Source organism: Balaenoptera acutorostrata, chromosome 8 (genome assembly GCF_949987535.1).
Source record: "Balaenoptera acutorostrata chromosome 8, mBalAcu1.1, whole genome shotgun sequence".
In the NCBI taxonomy this organism is placed as follows: domain Eukaryota; kingdom Metazoa; phylum Chordata; class Mammalia; order Artiodactyla; family Balaenopteridae; genus Balaenoptera; species Balaenoptera acutorostrata.
Window position 1 is genome coordinate 48,105,329 of NC_080071.1, and position 17,807 is coordinate 48,123,135.

General features: G+C 37.3%; 1 protein-coding gene and 1 non-coding gene across 13 annotated transcripts in view; one reads left to right on the forward strand and one right to left on the reverse strand.

The window, feature by feature from the left end:
* The window catches only part of GULP1 (GULP PTB domain containing engulfment adaptor 1), a 259,120-nt gene that overhangs the window by 40,305 nt on the left and 201,008 nt on the right, over positions 1-17,807 (forward strand). The window lies entirely within an intron of this gene.
* On the reverse strand, positions 1,474-1,580 carry LOC114235764 (U6 spliceosomal RNA). The gene has a single exon (XR_003621864.1). It is a non-coding gene; the product is annotated as a U6 spliceosomal RNA (small nuclear RNA).

Here is a 17,807-nt window from a genome sequence, read left to right on the forward strand (position 1 = left end):
CTGCCTTTGCAACTCTTCTGTAAATCTAAAGCTCTTCTAAAATTAAAAGTGTTTATTAGGAAAAAAAAGACCATGTTTGGGATACAAAGACAAAGCCTTCCCTCCAGAAGCTCAGTCTAGCAAGAGGGAAACTTATTAAAAGGCACTTCGCTGAGCGCTGTAATGCAAGTAATGTAGAAAGTGCTGTCACTTTATGGGAGGAAATGAAAGATGCTGCTTGGAGGAATTAAGAGAAAAATTGCCCAAGGAAGGTGACTTGAAGTCATTTTGGGCACAAAGACTCAAAGGACAATTCCTTTAAGAAAATTTGCTAATATGAAGGGAATAAAAAAAAGAAACACAAAATTGAGCTTCAATGAAAATATAATGTTGAAAACACATGTATATATTTTAAAAATGATAACTCCAAACTCCAAACTGAGGATTAGCGCCAGACTGGAGAGGTACTCTAATAATTAAAGGAAGAGTTTCTTTCTCTTTTTTGAGAAAAGCAAAGTAATTAAGGACAATTAATCATTTGTAGCTCTAGGGCTCTTGAAGGGGGTTGGGGACAGACCCTTTTTTGAAATTCTGTCTTTTGGAGACTCTTGTGACCCCACTCTCTTGAACTTTTTGGTTTCTTAGAGGTGCTGTGCTTAAATTCTTCTCGGGGCCTTTGCAGCTGCTGTTTTCTCTGCTGGGCAGGTCTGACCCCTTCTTCTATTCCTGGCTAAGTCCTCCTTTTCCTTCACCTGAGATTCTGCCCAGAACCACTTCTTCCAACTTATACTCTACGTTGGGTACCGTTCTTCTGGGTTCCTATAGCATCTTGTATATGTTACATTATTGCTAATTTTCTTTTTGTCTGTTTCTCTCATGAAACAGTAACTACCTTAAAGGCAGGGGTTATTTCCCAATAGCTTCTGTGTCTCCAGAACTTTGCACAGTGCTTGACTCAATAAATTCTTTGAAGTAAATGAAAAGTGAAAATAATAGCCCATTTTTGTCCTTAGTTTACAGTGTCAAGATGATCTTTGGAGATGGCAATAATGGATTGAAATGCCCTCAGCATTGATAGCTGGAGAGAAATTTAGAGACTTCAACCTGTGCATAACACATGCCTGGCGTATAGCAGATTCCCAGTAAATTTCACTTGTGGGAAAGAATGAACATTCTCATTTTGTATATGAAGACTCTGATGTAGATTATGTTAAGATGTGTCTCTCTTAGCATATTATTAAGAGAACGTGAACTCAGACCTGGATCATTACTCATAAATTAACAATCATCTTTATGGCCTCCAATTTTTAAAATTTTTATTTGAAGTATAGTTGATTTATGATGTTGTGTTAGTTTCTGGTGAACAGCAAAGTGATTCAGTTATGTATATATATTCCGATATTCTTTTCCATTACGGTTTATTACAGGATATTGAATATAGTTCCCTGTGCTATACAGTAGGACCTTGTTGTTTATCTATTTTATATACGGTAGAAAAATGTGGACTGCTTCATGAGTTTGCGTGTCATCCTTGTGCAGGGGCCATGCTAATCTTCTCTGTATCGTTCCAGTTTTCGTGTCTGTGCTGCCAAGGTGAGCACTGGCCTCCAGTTAAGTACCTGCACGTGCCAGTTGTTATAGAAATAAAGTATATATATAATATACATATATGGTCACATTTAATTCTCTGAAAAACCTGTGAGACTTATATTAGGTTTGGGGGCACGAATTTGAACTCAGAAGTGTATGATTATAGAACTCATGCTTTTTTCCTAATCAGTGTTCTTTCTGCTCTTCCCTGCTGCCTGCCTTGCTTTAAGAAGCAGCTGAAGCTGCTTGCACCTTTCTCTTCCTGGAAATTGCATGGTTAGGAATCAAGGACTCGCCCTTTGATTATTAATTTGCTGTGTGTTCATATACGGAGCCTTTCTTCCTCTGTCTCCACATTTATAAGATGGACCTATTAAACTCTAGCAAAAAAATAAGTAAATAAACTATAGCAGGGGTCCATTTATTATGCAACAAATATTTGAAAGGCTAATGTGAACCAGACACTGTTCTAGGTGCTGAAGATACAGCAGCAAAAAAAGGACAGACAAGACCCATAGACCCACAGAGCTTCCATTATGGCAATTATGGCAACTGAGGCTGAAAATAAACAAGTAAAACAAAATCAAATAGTGATCAGTGCCGTAAAGCAAATAGAATGGGGTGACAAGGAAGAATGTGGATGGAGTAGGGTGAGGACATCTGTGGATGGGGTGGTCTGGGAAATCCCCCTCAGGAAGTGACATTTAAGTTGAGACCTGTGAGCAAAGCAGGAGTCAGTCATGAATACATTTGGAGACGCAGAGCTCTAGGCAGAGGGATGCTCGGGGCAGAAATCCTAAAGCCAGAAGAGCTCTGCATGTTGGAGGACCACTAAAGACCAGTGTGGCTTGTGGGAAGAGAGTGGAAGGAGATGAGAGGAGAGGTTGGCAGGTCCAGATTATGGATTTACAGTCAATGGTAGAGACTGTTTCTCAAATGCCAGCGTGCAGATACTCCACGGAAATCCATGGTGATGTTCTCACATCTTTGATACCTTTGACATCTTAGGTACTTCTTTCAGCATCTTTGCCGCTTTTCACCTGTTTGGGAAAATCGTTCCGTATGAGTAATGTCCCAGAATAGAAGCCAGAATCTTGCTTCTTCAGCCTCTTGTGTATCAAGGACACATGCATATGACCTAGGCTCTATTGATCAGATGCACGCAAGTAAGACTTCCAATCGGAAATTAATGACAAGAAACAGGCACCATGGAATCCATCTGGCAGTGATGGTGGCTGATACATTTCATCTACAGGGGCCGCCATGCAGAGTTTCTAATATGTTTAATCGCATCTGGTGCACAGATCCTGGTTAGGAAAGTGGACTTTGGTGAGAATGCCTGGTGATGGCGGTGGTGCTGAGCACACAGGGCCAATTCGGTGCTCTTGTTTCAGTACTGTTTCTGACTGCATAGCTTAGTTCTTTAGCCATCATGCAGTTTTTCTGTGAGTCTCTTATATCCTTCCCTAAATTTCTTTTTGCTTAAATTTACTAGAGTGCATTTCTGTTTGCAGTTCAGAGCCCTGTGTCAATGACCCCAACTTGAAAATAAGGGTCAGAGAGATTTACTACCTATATCTAAGTATTAGATCTGTGAGATTAATTTCAACTTTAAATTCTTGGGCTAATTAGTGGCCAAATATGACCTGGAGATGTAAACACTGCTTATTTCTAAACCCTATTTCCCATGTTTTTATTTGCAAAACTAGTATTTATAAACTTATTCCTGGTTTAGAAGCCTGCTTTATTCTTTGCAGACTTTCATGGGTAGGCAGACTAATTATTCAATGATTTCTTCTGGAAACCTCTTTATTGACCTCCCTTAACTTAAAGATCAGGATGTAGTACAAAGATGCTACTTTCCCATTAGACTTAAGATCTCTCCAGGCTCCCAGATACATCATTGATGAGGGATACATTACCCTGGACAGCTCACTAAGAGCTCCCCCTCCCCCTTGTAGGTAAAGCTAAATAAGTATTCAATTATTAACCACAATCTTAAATGTATATGCATTTTAAGAGAAGTTGTTGGTATCTGTTTAGTAGTCATTATTTCAACAATATATGTAACTAGCCTTTTATGAGGTCTACTGTGCTGCATCTGAGAAAGGGCTTCTAAAATTTAAGTGGTTCTTAATAGCTGTGCAAAACTAAGGTGAAAATATGTTTATAATTATCACCACCCCCATCTGTCCTGCACTTGTGCCAGGCTGTTCTCAGAAGGGTTGTTAAAAATGTAGCTACTTCTCCAAAATGGCTTTCCATTTTCTGCATCTCTGGCTATCTCTCCACTCTGTTGAAGTTCTGAATCTTTACTAACTCATGCCAATTTTATTTCTTAGAATATATTCTTTTTTTTTTTTTATTTGGCTGTGCCAGATCTTAGTTGCAGTAGGTGGGATCTTTGTTACCTCCTGTGGAATCTTCGTTGAGGCATGCGGGATCTCTTTTTAGTTGCAGCATGTGAACTCTTAGTTGTGGCATGCAGGATCTAGTTCCCTGACCAGGGATCGAACCCAGGCCCCCTTCATGGGGAGCGTGGAGTCTTAGCCACTGGACCACCAGGGAAGTCCCTTCTTAGAATATATTCTTTTATTTGTAGCTGAATTTGTTTTCTTTTTCATTGATATGTCAATTGGATGCAATGCTCTTCACGATGACTGTACTAGCGGAGAAAATTGCACTTCCAACATCTCTGTAGGTAAAAATGGTGATTGATTCCTGGAAATATTTCACATGTTGTTTACCTTAATGGGAATTGCTCATTGTTACAAATAGGGAAAGAAGTATCCCATTTTTCTTGTTTAAAGGCCTTATCTCCCATGATACCAGTATACGCATTTAAGAGTACCTTACACTGAAAAGCAATTGAAAAGGAGATTTTTGGTTCAGTGTCTTTATGTGAGATTTAATCACTAGGTTATACATATTTAGGTGTTGCCTTTGCCAGTGAATTTTCAGAAACTTCATGCTTAGTCCATGCTTTGTCGGTAAATTTTTGGTGAATACATTTATGGTCCCTTGAATGTTATTACCTAGGGATATTCTTTGTCTTTATGGGTTTAGAGACAAAATGCTTAGGGTGGAAAATTTTCATTCTGGAATATGTCTTCTGGTTGTCTCTTCCTCCTTTTGTGTTAATACATGATGCACATTTTAAATTATGCATTACAGCTAGAGATGTGTGTTTGTAGGGAGATTTTGAGAAATTGAAAGTGAATCTTCTAAATAAACATAACGAGAGTGATGGGTACATGGGTACATGATGGTTTATTATTTTATTATGTTACTTTATATATGTTTGATTTTTTTCATAATAAAAAGTTAAAAAGAAAACGTCGTATATTAGACTAATATAACCCTGTGACTTAGGCAATTCACTAAGCTTCTCTGAGCTTCAGTGTCCTGAACAAAGAGAATATGTAAATAAAGAAATAAATGCTTCATTTATAGGATTAGGATTTTATGATGGAATGAATGCTCTAGTGTTCCAGTGTGGACTGTACTCTGAAATACTATTCACATGTTGAGTGTTAATTATAGAAGGATTTTGTGCCAGTGTCACTTAATATTGATTAACCTAAAAAGAACTGGACAGAGATTTGCATAATTATTTTTTGTACTAGAATAATGTAGGATCATAGAGGCCAGGAGAAGGCATGGGTTGCCTTTAGAAGGTGGCCACTTAAGAAATGGTGGAACACAATTAAACATAACTTGGGGTAAGAAACTCTTCATTTTCTGTGTTAGTGAAGCAAATGGTGATCCTAGGTAAAAATAGACGATGACTGTTTCTTAATTGGGAGATTTCTTAATATTATCTTACTTAAATTAATATCAGTTTTGTGGTTGAGGTTCTTTAAAATTAGAGCAACTGTCTCTAGAGAAAGAACAGGCTACCTTCTCAGGGAGTCTCATGAGAGTTTATATCTGCTCTAAATGATTGATTTTGAGAAGATCCATTATGAACATTTAATTCCAGTTAATAACAGACAATACTTATTCAAAGTTTACTATATGCCTCGAAATGTGCAAAGTTGTTAACATAGATTATTGTATTTTTCTCACAACCGCATATGAAAGAGTGCTGTTATCTTTTGTTATACAGATGAGGTAGGTCATTGTGGCTCAGAGAGGTTAAATATCTTGCCCAAGTTCATATAAATGAAAAATGATAGAATTAAGAATAGAACTTGCCATTCTAACTCTAGAACCTATGGTCTTTACTATACCATATTAGTTCTTTATAGCAATTATTTTAGTCTAGGCTTTTTTCTAAACTTTTTTTTTCTACCTCTTTCTGTGTGCTCCTCTATTCAGCTATATGAGCAGGTACATCAAATTTTTATTATAATGGTCCAGAAAGTCTATTTTTGAAGTGGAAAGGGTTTAAATGAAAATGTATAAATGCATATAGGTAATCATATTGTATTAATTTCCCTAGGACTACCATAACAAGTATCACAAACTTGGTGGCTTAAAACAACGGAAATATATTTTCTCACAGTTCTGGAGGCCAAAGAAGTCCAAAATCAATGTGTTGGCAGGGTTGATTCCTTCTGGAAGCTCTGAGAGAAAATCAGTTACTGGCGTGCCCCTAGCTTCTGGTAACAGCTGGCAATCCTTAGCATTCCTTGGCTTGTAGCTTCATAACTCCAGTCTCGGTCTCTATCTTCACATGACATTCTGTCTGTCTTTCTGTGTCTCAAGTTTCCCTCTGTTTTATAAGGACACTGGTCATTGGCTGTAGAGCCCACCCCAAATCCAAAATGATCTCATCTTAGATTTTTAACTGAATTAATTACCACCTGCCGAGACCCTATTAACAAATAAGGTTATATTCACAGGTACCAGAGGTTAGGATTTGGACATACCTTTTTGGAGGCCACTTTTTGACCCACTACTTATTTTGAACATTTGTATTAAGGAAGCAGGTAAAACAGTACAAGTACAATGCAAACTTCAGTTTCAGACCATCTCAGTTCACTGATTAGTAAGTTTTAAGTGTATTTTAGTATAAGAATGTTATTTGGGCTTCCCTGGTGGCGCAGTGGTTGAGAATCTGCCTGCCAATGCAGGGGACACGGGTTCGAGCCCTGGTCTGGGAAGATCCCACATGCCACGGAGCAACTGGGCCCGTGAGCCACAACTGCTGGGCCTGCGCGTCTGGAGCCTGTGCTCCACAACAAGAGAGGCCGTGACAGTGAGAGGCCCGCGACCGCGATGAAGAGTGGCCCCCGCTTGCCACAACCAAAGAAAGCCCTCACACAGAAACGAAGACCCAACACAGCCAAAAATAAATAAATAAATAAATTTAAGAACAGTTTAAAAAAAAAAAAAAAAAAAAAGAATGTTATTTTATGTACATTATCTCATACCAGAGATATTCCCCAAAGATTTTAGACTTAAATTTTGTTTTCTTTCTGCTGCTTCACTAGTAAAAATATGTGCAAATTGTCATTTTTCAGTTATTTCCTGAAACTTTGATATTGAAATTATTGTTAAGAGACTCTAAATGGTAAAAATATATTATATATTTCAGTGAGGTCTCCTGATTCTTATCCCAAAGCACTTTTTAACATGACATGGAATATTAGCACTAGATTTAGTGAAGAGGTATTGAATTCAAAAGATTGACCTGACAAAGAAGATATAATAATACTTGATAATTGACCAACATTTGGGGCATCTAAAAGAGAAAATAAACTGGACATCAAGAAATCTGGAATCCATTCTTAGCATTTTAGAAGTTCTCTGCAGAGTGGAACAGAAAAACAAACAAACAAAAACCAAAAAAACTTCTAGAGAACAAAATGAATGTGGAGATAATCTCAGCAAGCAGATTGCTAAGAGCCTTGGAGAGGGTGATTCATGAAGAAACGTGGAAATCACATTTTGAGCAAACTTCTGGAGATAAAAAAAGGAAGGAACCAAGGATGATAGGTGATGACATGTTTAGAGCAATCAATATGTATTTTTGACGCGAACTTAGAAATTTTTGATTTGTTTTTAATCCATTAAGTGGCATCTTAGGGAGATGCTAAGTGAACACTAACCAGGAGTATTGCTGATAAGGTATCAGCAAAAGATGCTTAAAGTAGCATAATTATAAAAACGATGCATATCTACTTAAACTGTCTTATTTTAATGTAAAGCTTACACAAATGTATTTATTTGTCAAATTTTTCAAGTAAGTTAAGGTCTTTCCTTTGATTGTGGGTCTGCTGACTGGAGTTCTACAAAGACTTTCTTACGTAAAGAGTACCCATGACAGATCATCCCAATGATTACTTCATCGAATGGGAGGGAGAACTTAGGGGCACCTATATACATGCACATTCCTTCTAAACTGTAATAATTTCATCTTGATCTTTTTTTAGCTGTGTTGCCCACATCTAATGTGACATGGGAGCGAATACCTGACTAAGTTGTGGTTTTATTAGGAAGGAGGAATGAGGAGTAGATGCTTGTTAGGCAGCCAACAATTTTCATCACAGTAAGCATGTAGCAGACTTGGTGGGAAGAGAACTGCTTAAATACACGTAGGGCAAAGCCTATAGTTCTAAGTGTCCACTTAGCCACAGGCAGCAGTTGGTGTGGTTTACACTTTAATGGAGAGTTTCAGTTAGTCTGGTGAGTTCCACTTAACCAGTTCACAGGAACTGGTTAAGTGGAACTCTGTTTTGAGAACCTCTACTCGTCTAGTTGAGCTTTAAAAGTACTACAAAGGTTCACACAAGATTCAAGGGGAAAGGATTTGCAGACGAAATTAGATTTGAGCCAGTTTCAAAGGACAAGATAGTAGAAGGATTCATGATAAGGTAAGTGATTGTTTTGTGCGGTTGAGAAACTATCAGTTCCTGACATTTGTTTCACAGGCTGGAGATAAGGGGAGAGAAATTTCCAGCATTGATTTCAGGTCCTGAGAGAGCATTTCAGTGAGGACTGGGTCACTTACTTGTGTAACTGTGCTGTTCTTGGGTGGTCTTTTCCTGGGTGGCCATTGTCATCTCACTTCAACATGGTACGTCAGACATAAATATAGATGTGATGGTCTTGGATAGTTTAAAGTTGTGCTTATTGCATGATATCATTTGTATACATATACACACATAAACACATTTAGTTTAATATCAGTTTATTTAAACAGATATGTCTTTGCAAAATAAGCTTCGATACCTTAAAAAAAAGTATGACTTCATTATTATAAAAACAATTAGGATCTGATTTTCATGAATAAAAATTTTTTGACAAAACCCTGAGCAATGCTGTAAATATCTGCATTCTTAAAAACCTCAGATTATGTACTTTAAGAAGCTCTGCCAAAAATGTACTTTTTGCTTACTAAGTATGGTTTTGAAAACTTTTCTTTTTGTTTTCATGACCTGTTTGGAGTGCTAGCTGTGAAGCAGATGTACCTCCTTTCCTCTATTCAGTTATGCAGGACTATTTTCCTAAATCATTAGCATCACACTACTCTCCTAAGCAATTTGCACTATCTGCAAGTTACCCCTGCTGTCACAACAGCACGCTGTAAAATGGTTTTCAAGATCCTTTATTACTCTGCCCATTTTTTCACATCCCTCTAAGAAACTTCACTACACCTCAACAAACTTGTTTGATCCCATGGAGACAGTGAGAGGAAACTTATCTCAGGGTAGAATAGTGAAGGAACACGGAATTGCTGTGGTTTCAATGGTATGTGGGACATGAGAAAATACAAATATTGTGTGTAGACCACTCTTTCAAAAAGGTTAGCTGCGAATGGAAAGGGATAGAGTGGAGATGATAGGATTTTATTTAAGATGAAATAGATGTGACGGTAATTATAAAGAAGCCAGTAAAAGAGAGCAGAAATTATAGAAGAGGAGAGGAAATTGATATATCGTGCTCCTATTCACTCTTCCTGAAACAGTGTTCCCCCTCATTCTTTCACACCCTTGTGAATAGCAATAACCTTAATATTACTTGAATATATTGAATGTGTCACTCTGTCAGATGTTATATGAAAAGAACTATGAGGTTCTTATTCCTGCTCTTTGGAATTTACAGGCTAAAGCCATAGCACATGATGTGATTAGGGATCATTCCTGCTTTGAGGGTGTTCTTTATTAGGGTTTTAATGTGGCCTATTTTTTTTTTTTTTTTTGAGAGTCATGATTTAATACACCTATCTGAATCACATGGAGTGGAAATTCTTTTTAACCTTGGCACCGAGAATAGAAATAACCCCTGTTTTATAGGCCCTAGTCCTAGTAGTGGTTTATCAGGCTTCTATTGTTCAACATGATGACATTGTTTAAGATGGCTTGATCTGAGATTGAGGTAAATCCATGTGATGATCAGTTGTGCTATAATGGGATGGTTGGCTTGAGCCCAAAAAAGAATTTTCAAAGGCAATGCAGAAATCTTCAGGTCAATGGGACTTCCCGAGGAGTCAATTAATGCCTCCAAATGTTTATCAAAGTAGTTATTTAGTGGCTGGTAGACTCAAGTGTACACAAAATTCTAATGAAGACTAACAACAGAGTCTTAAAAAAAACAAAAACAAACGAGACAAGGCTTGTAGATTTGTTTGGACAGCCCTCATAATCCATAGTGGGTATTTGATAAATCATAGTATTAAAGAATGTTTTACATTTGTGGAGTGCTTGTTCTTTATAAAACACTATAATCAGCATTATTGCTTTTGATTCACAACACGGGTGACCCATAGGCAGAGGAGGCGTTGCTATTGTATTATCCCAGATTAGGAAATTGAGGCTCATAAATGTTAGTAATAAAAGCTGACATTTTGAGGGCTTGTTATGAACCAGGCATGGAGTTCAGAAATTTACAGGTAGTTTATCTTCAACACTATCCCATGCTATAGCTATTATTACTCAGATTTTGCGGTTGATAATATGGAGAAGTGGTTAAGTAACTTATCCAAGTGTATATGACTGGTAAGTGAGTCATGACTCAAACCAAGGTGGACTGACCCAAGGACAGTTGGAGCCTCTGTGTAATGTTGTACTGCTTCTTTAGGCTCTTTACACATGAGTTTTCTTTCTTCTCTGTGGCTCTTATAACTTCAAATTACAGTAAACTATCAGAAACAGTGTATTACATAATACAGTTATCTAAATACCCTCAAAAATATCAGTGGACTAAATATATTCATGCTTTTAATTGGCACATGGGTAATTTTAGTGTCCAATCAGTGACTGGTTCTTCTCACAGGGTTTTTGTTTGTTTGCTTTTTATATTGGAGAATTAAAACAGATAGTATCTATTGAAGTGAATCTTGGAACTTGTTATCAATTGGAGTCAGTATAGGTTTTTCCTTTGGAAATATTCTAGATGTAGTAGATACCAAAGGAAATAAAATTCACTATAGAAGTGATTTATCATGAAATGTTTGAGAAACACATGATCAGTTTATACAGCACTTGACAAACTTGTTCTTTTTTTAAAAATTTATTTATTTTATTTATTTATTTTTGGCTGCATTGGGTCTTCGTTGCTGTGCACGGGCTTTCTCTAGTTGCGGCGAACGGGGGCTACACTTCGTTGCGGTGTGCGGGCTTCTCATTGCAGTGGCTTCTCTTGCTGTGGAGCACAGGCTCTAGGTGCACAGGCTTCAGTAGTTGTGGCACACGGGCTTCAGTAATTGTGGCTCACGGGCTCTAGAGCGCAGGCTCAGTAGTTGTGGCGCATGGGCTTAGTTGCTCCACGACATGTGGGAACTTCCCAGACCAGGGCTCGAACCCGTGTCCCCTGCATTGGCAGGTGGATTCTTAACCACTGCACCACCAGGGAAGCCCCAACAAACTTGTTCTTAAGGATACTTATTTTAATGAAACCGTTAAAAGATATATTATGGGATATATCAATATTATATAACTATTTCTCTGATATTATTTTTAAATATATCTAAGAAAAATGCTGAACACATTGTTGTGCAATAATCTGCTTTTAATAGTTAATGGGTCATACCCACCATGACAGGAAGTTATCTGGTCAAATGTGTAATTATTGACTGGGACATTAGCCCATGTGCTGCTTTTACCAACTAACAGCTTCCGCTGGAACATGCAGTCCATTCAGTGATTGCTGGAGTATGCTATGAATCTTACCTCATGATTTGCATGTAGTATCATGCTGATATTACTCAGTGGGTAACGTAGGGTAAACATTCATTTGTATAAACAGCAATTCTTGTTCTATAGAGGTGGGAAAAGAAAGAGGTTTTAGATAAAAGCTTAGTCTTGAATTGGTTTTCCAGTCATATCTGAAACAACATCATCAGAATACTTGAAAATAAGGAGATATGATTTTTTTAAAAAAAATTTATTTTGGAAATAATTATGGTGTTAGAAGAGTTGCAAAGCTAGTAAGAATTTCCATGTACCCAACACCCAGCTTCCCCTCTGGTAACATCTTGTATGACTGTACATTATTGTATATTAATAAATGATCGCAAGCAATAGTTGCCTGAGTATCAACCAGTTTTGCAAATACTGAAATTTAATACCTGTTTCTCAATAATAGATGAAAATTACTGAAATTTTCTGATACACCAAAAAGGCAAATATTAAAGTCTATCTCAAAAAGAAAACTTGTTTACATTTCATCTTAAAAAAATAAATTAATGCAGAATGCATTCAAAGTTTTGTTGTTTTTTTGAAACTTCCACTTTCCAAAGAAACAAAGTCTCTACAAATGTATCATTCTAATGTGCCATAATATTTTTATGCATTTTTCTATTGACAAGCATTTAAGTTGTTTCTATTTTTTGTTTATTTTGAATAATGCTGCTGAGAACATTTGTGCATAATTATTTTCTGTGGACATATGTTTTCAATCCTCTTGGACATATACCTCAGAGTAGAATTACTGGATCATATGGTAACTCTGTCTTTAGTATTTTGAGGACCTGCCAAACCGTTTCCCAAAGTGGCCATTCCATTTTATAATCACACCAGCCATGTTTGAGGTTTCTAATTTCACCTTATTGTTGCCAACAATTCTTAATGTCTATCTTGTTTATTTTGGCTACATTAAAGGGCATGGAGTAGTATCTCTTTGTGGCTTTAATTTGCATTTCTCTGATGACTAATGATATTGAATGTCTTTTCAAGTGTCTATTGGTCATCTGTATATCTTCTTTGGAGAAATGTCAATTCAGATCCTTTGCTCAGTTTTTAATTGAGCTGTTCTCTTATCAGATGTATGATTTGCAAATATTTTCTGCCATCCTATGGGTTTCTTGATGTTGACTTTTGAAGCACAAAATTTTAAAATTTTGATGAAAACCAATGTATTTATTTCTCTTTTGTTGCTTCTGCCTTTGGTGTCATATCTGAGAAACCATTGCCTAGATCAAGGTCACGAAAATTTACTCCTAAGTTTTCTTTTAAGAAATTTATAGTTGTAGCTGTTACATTTTGGTCTATAATCCATTTTTTTTTCTTTTTAAAAAAAAATTTTTTTTTAAAGCTATTGCAGTTTTCATTTTATTTATTTATTTATGGCTGCGTTGGGTCCTTGCCGCTGCATGTGGGCCCTCTCTAGTTGTGGAGAGCAGGGGCCACTCCTTGCTGCGGTGTGCAGGCCTCTCACTGTGGTGGCCTCTCCCGTTGTGGAGCACAGGCTCCAGGCACATGGGCCTCAGTAGTTGTGGCACGCGGGCTCAACAGCCATGGCCCATGGGCTCCAGAACGCATGCTCAGTAGTTGCAGCACACGGGCCTAGCTGCTCCGTGGCATGTGGGCTCCTCCCGGACCAGGGATTGAACCTGTGTCCCCTGCATTGGCAGGCAGATTCCTAACCGCTGTACCACCATGAAGTCCCTATAACCCATTTTGAATGGCATTTTGTATATAGTATAATGTAGGGGTCCAGTTTCATTCTTTTGCCATTTGTACTAGCACCATTTGTTGAAAAAACTATTCTTTTTTTTTTTTTTTTTATTAATTAATTTATTTATTTTTGGCTGTGTTGGGTCTTCATTTCTGTGCGAGGGCTTTCTCCAGTTGCGGCAAGTGGGGGCCACTCTTCATCGCGGTGCGCGGGCCTCTCACCATCGCGGCCTCTCCCATTGCAGAGCACAGGCTCCAGACGCGCAGGCTCAGCAATTGTGGCTCACGGGCCCAGTTGCTCCACGGCATGTGGGACCTTCCCAGACCAGGGCTCGAACCCGTGTCCCCTGCATTGGCAGGCAGATTCTCAACCACTGCGCCACCAGGGAAGCCCCTCTTTTTTTATTTGGCTTGACACCATTGCAGAAAAGCAATTTACTATAAATAAAGGGTTTATTTTTGAACTCTCAGTTCTACTCCATTGATCTATATGTCAGCGTTATGTCAGCACCACACTGCTTTAATTATTATAGCTTTGTAGTAAATTTTAAAATTGGGGAACCTGAGTCGTAAAACTTTTTTTTTTCTTTTTCAAGATTATTTTGGCTATTCTGGTTTCTTTGTACTTCTATATGAATTTTGGCATCAGCTCGTCAATTTAGCAAAAAAAAAAAAAAGGCAGCTGGAATTTTGAGAGGGATTGCATTAAATCTGTAGATTAATTTAGAGGAATTGCCATTCTAACTTTATTAAATCTTCCAATCCATGAGCATGGAACATCTTTCTATTAGTCAGAGATTCTTTAATTTCTTTCAGTAATGTATTGTAGTTTTTGGTGTACACATCTTGTACTTCTTTTGTTAAATTTATCCTATACTAATCTTTTTGCTATTATTAAAAATAGAATTTTTTCCTTAATTTCATTTTCAAATTGTTCACTGCTAATGTATAGAAATAGAATTGATTTTATTTATTTATTTATTTTTATTTTTTAATTAATTAATTAATTTATTTATTTTTGGCTGTGTTGGGTCTTCGTTTCTGTGCTAGGGCTTTCTCCAGTTGCGGCGAGCGGGGGCCACTCTTCATCGCGGTGCGCTGGCCTCTCACTGTCGCGGCCTCTCCCGTTGCGGAGCACAGGCTCCAGACGCACAGGCTCAGTAGTTGTGGCTCCCGGGCTTAGTTGCTCCACGGCATGTGGGATCTTCCCAGACCAGGGCTCGAACCCGTGTCCCCTGCATTGGCAGGCAGATTCTTAACCACTGCGCCACCACGGAAGCCCCTAGAATTGATTTTAGTATATATATCTTTCTGAACTCATTTATTAGTTCTCAAAAGTTTTTGGTTGTTTCTGTTGGATTTTCTATATACAATATTTTGTCTTCTGTGAATAGAGATAGTTATGGTTCTTCCTTTCTGTATTATTCTTCTCAGGCCACTGTATCAAAATACCATATGTAAACAACAGACATTTATTTTTCACAATTCTAGAGGCTGGGAAGTCCAAGATCAAGGTGCTGCAGATTTGATGTCTGGAGAGGGCCCTCCTCCTAGCTTGCATATGGTTGCCTTCTTACTGGATCTTCACATGGTGGAGAGAGATCTGGTGTCTTCTTATAAAGACGCTAGTCTCTTCATGGGGCACCGCCCTCATGACATTTTCTAAAACCTAATTACCTCCTAAAGGCCACACTTCCTAATACTGTCACATTGGGGAGGTTAGGGTTTCAACATACGAATTTTGTGGGAGCTGGAGGGACAAAACATTCAGTCCATAACACTTTCCAATCTGGAAACCTTTTAGTTCTTTTTCTTAACTAATCTTGAAAATCTGGTTTTTATAGTCTAATATATATAATAATATTTAATTGTAACAGGTTTTAAAAACTACAGTTATATTCATTTGGGCATCTGTTTCAGCCTATATTTTCAGTACAATAGTGGATGAACCTGGAGAGCAAATTGTCTTCATTTTGCCAATATGGTTGTCAGCAAAAATTTATTGACTGCAACATCATTTCCAGGAATTTGTAGGCATTGTGGAAGTTAAAAAAAAAAAAAATGAGGTCTGTCCACAAACTTAATTGTATAGAGAAGCCAAGTTTCAACATGCTTGAAATACCTCCAAAGGAAATGTAATACCGAATACAAATTCAATGGATATTAGGAAAACTAAACTGTTGCTGAGGTAAATAACAAAACTATGGAAATGGCAGAATACAACCTCATTCTTTTAAAGAATGGATGGGATTTGGCAATGAAGGTGAATAAAGCAGAAATTATTCAACATAAAAACTGGCATGAATAAGGTCAGAGTGTAGGGAAATTTTTTTAAAAGTTCTATTCAACTCTAAAAAAAAAAACAAATCATGCAGAGGATAGAATATAGTTTGAGGAAGACTGAAAAAAAAAAAGAAGGCTGATAATATATATTTTGTAGTAAGACAGATATAAAGAGGGTAATTTAATAAAAATTAGAAACAAGAGTGAGAACTTCAGGGGGACAAAAAAAACAACTCGATGAAAGATTGATCATGGCAGAATGAAGCGGAGGGAATGGCAAAAATTACTGATATTGCTAGCTAATAATATGAGAAGAGGTCTTATGAATTGTTCAAAGTCCCAAAGCTGTGAATGGCAGAACTAGGATTTCAAACAAACCTTCTGACCCCAACCCTGCTGCATTTCAGGAGTAACCTTGGAGGTTGTGGACTTTATTACACTCCCCAAATCTCCAATAGCATATAATTTGTCCAACCCATGTTTCTCAATAGAGTGTTTTACATTTTTTACTGAACTGTACCTCATAATAGAACAGTGTGATTTCTTTACAAATTCTAGAGGTTATAGCAGAAGATGCTCATGAAAAGTAGGAAAAAAGAAAAGATTGAACATTTATACTAAAAGTTTACATGAATGTGTTATAATACATAATATGCAACTGCTGTTTTTGTTAGCATCATGTGACCCTGTCATACCAATTTGGATTCTCATGGCTAATCATACTGCAGTTGCAAAGTGTAACTGATACATTGTACTCCCTTTCTGTCATTTAATGTGAGAATTCCTGTACATACTTTATGCATTCATTTCTTCATTTACTCAGCAATTATTTTCTTATATGAGACTGTATGTCATGTCTACTACATCCCAAGCTCCATGAAGAGAAATTAAGGCTTTGGGAAAAGAAAAAGGCAGCTTGCTTCTTCTACTAGCTAAATTTTTCTTAACTATCCCCAGCCTTTCAGTTGGGGTAACATTACATCCCTACTGGCCAGGGATAATCTGACTTTGTACCAGTTGCCCTGGTACCCTGTCTAATTAGCTTTTTTCTCACTTTCAAAAGTGTCCCAATTTGGGTGGTCAATTATATGGTTACCCTACATGTAATACATACAAATGCATATTTCAGTAAAATTTCAGTTTGAATGCACATCTCCAGTCTTCAGCATCGCTATTGAGCTGAAATGGAAAATGTTAAGTATATGAATGACACAATTCTACAGTAATTATAGATTGAACTCCAAGAAAACAATCCAAACTAGAGGTGAGGAAGTTCAGAAATTCACAGAACAGGACAACACTGATTTAACACTTATGGCATATAGTATATTCTACTTTAAATAAAACCAGTTAAATAAAACCTTTTTCTCCCCCTTTTAGTCGATTGCTAAGGTCTTAGCAGAAACGTGAGATGAGTTGCTTTTGTGGGCAAAGACTGGTGATAAGCTGTTAACCTGGCAAAATCCATGAGGTGATAAAAAAGAGTAAGGATACAGCTTTTAATTAACATTCTTTGTTTACAGGGTAGAAAATCCTTTATTAGGCTTTTTACGTGAATTGTTTTAGGAAAAGACTTGGTAGAGACAGGGAAAACTGCGATTAGTAATAGGAAATGCTAAATAAAAAAATGAAAGCTAACGTTCACCAAGCATTCACTATATGCCAGGCACAATTTTAAGCACTTTACTTGTAGTAACTCACTTATCCACACAAGCCATGATGGTATTATTTTAACCCCATAAATGAAGAAAATGAGGCACAGATTAGTTAACTTGCAGGGCCACTCAATTGGCATTTAAACCAGACATTCTGGATCCATAGGCCACACTTTTAAATATTGCCTGACACTTCTCATATGTTTGTAGGTGCCTATTTACATGTAATAATCATGATACTATCTTACATTTTTAGAACACTTTGTAGTTAACAAGTCCTTGTCTGAATATTCTGTCATATTCTTTCTCTCTCTCTCCCCCTGCCAGTCTCACTCACACACACATACACAGACACATGCACACACAGGTATAGGCACAGATCCTGTGAAGCAGAGCACATTAAGATATCCCATTTTACAGATGAGATATATTTATGTGGTTTGTCCAAAGTTGTTCA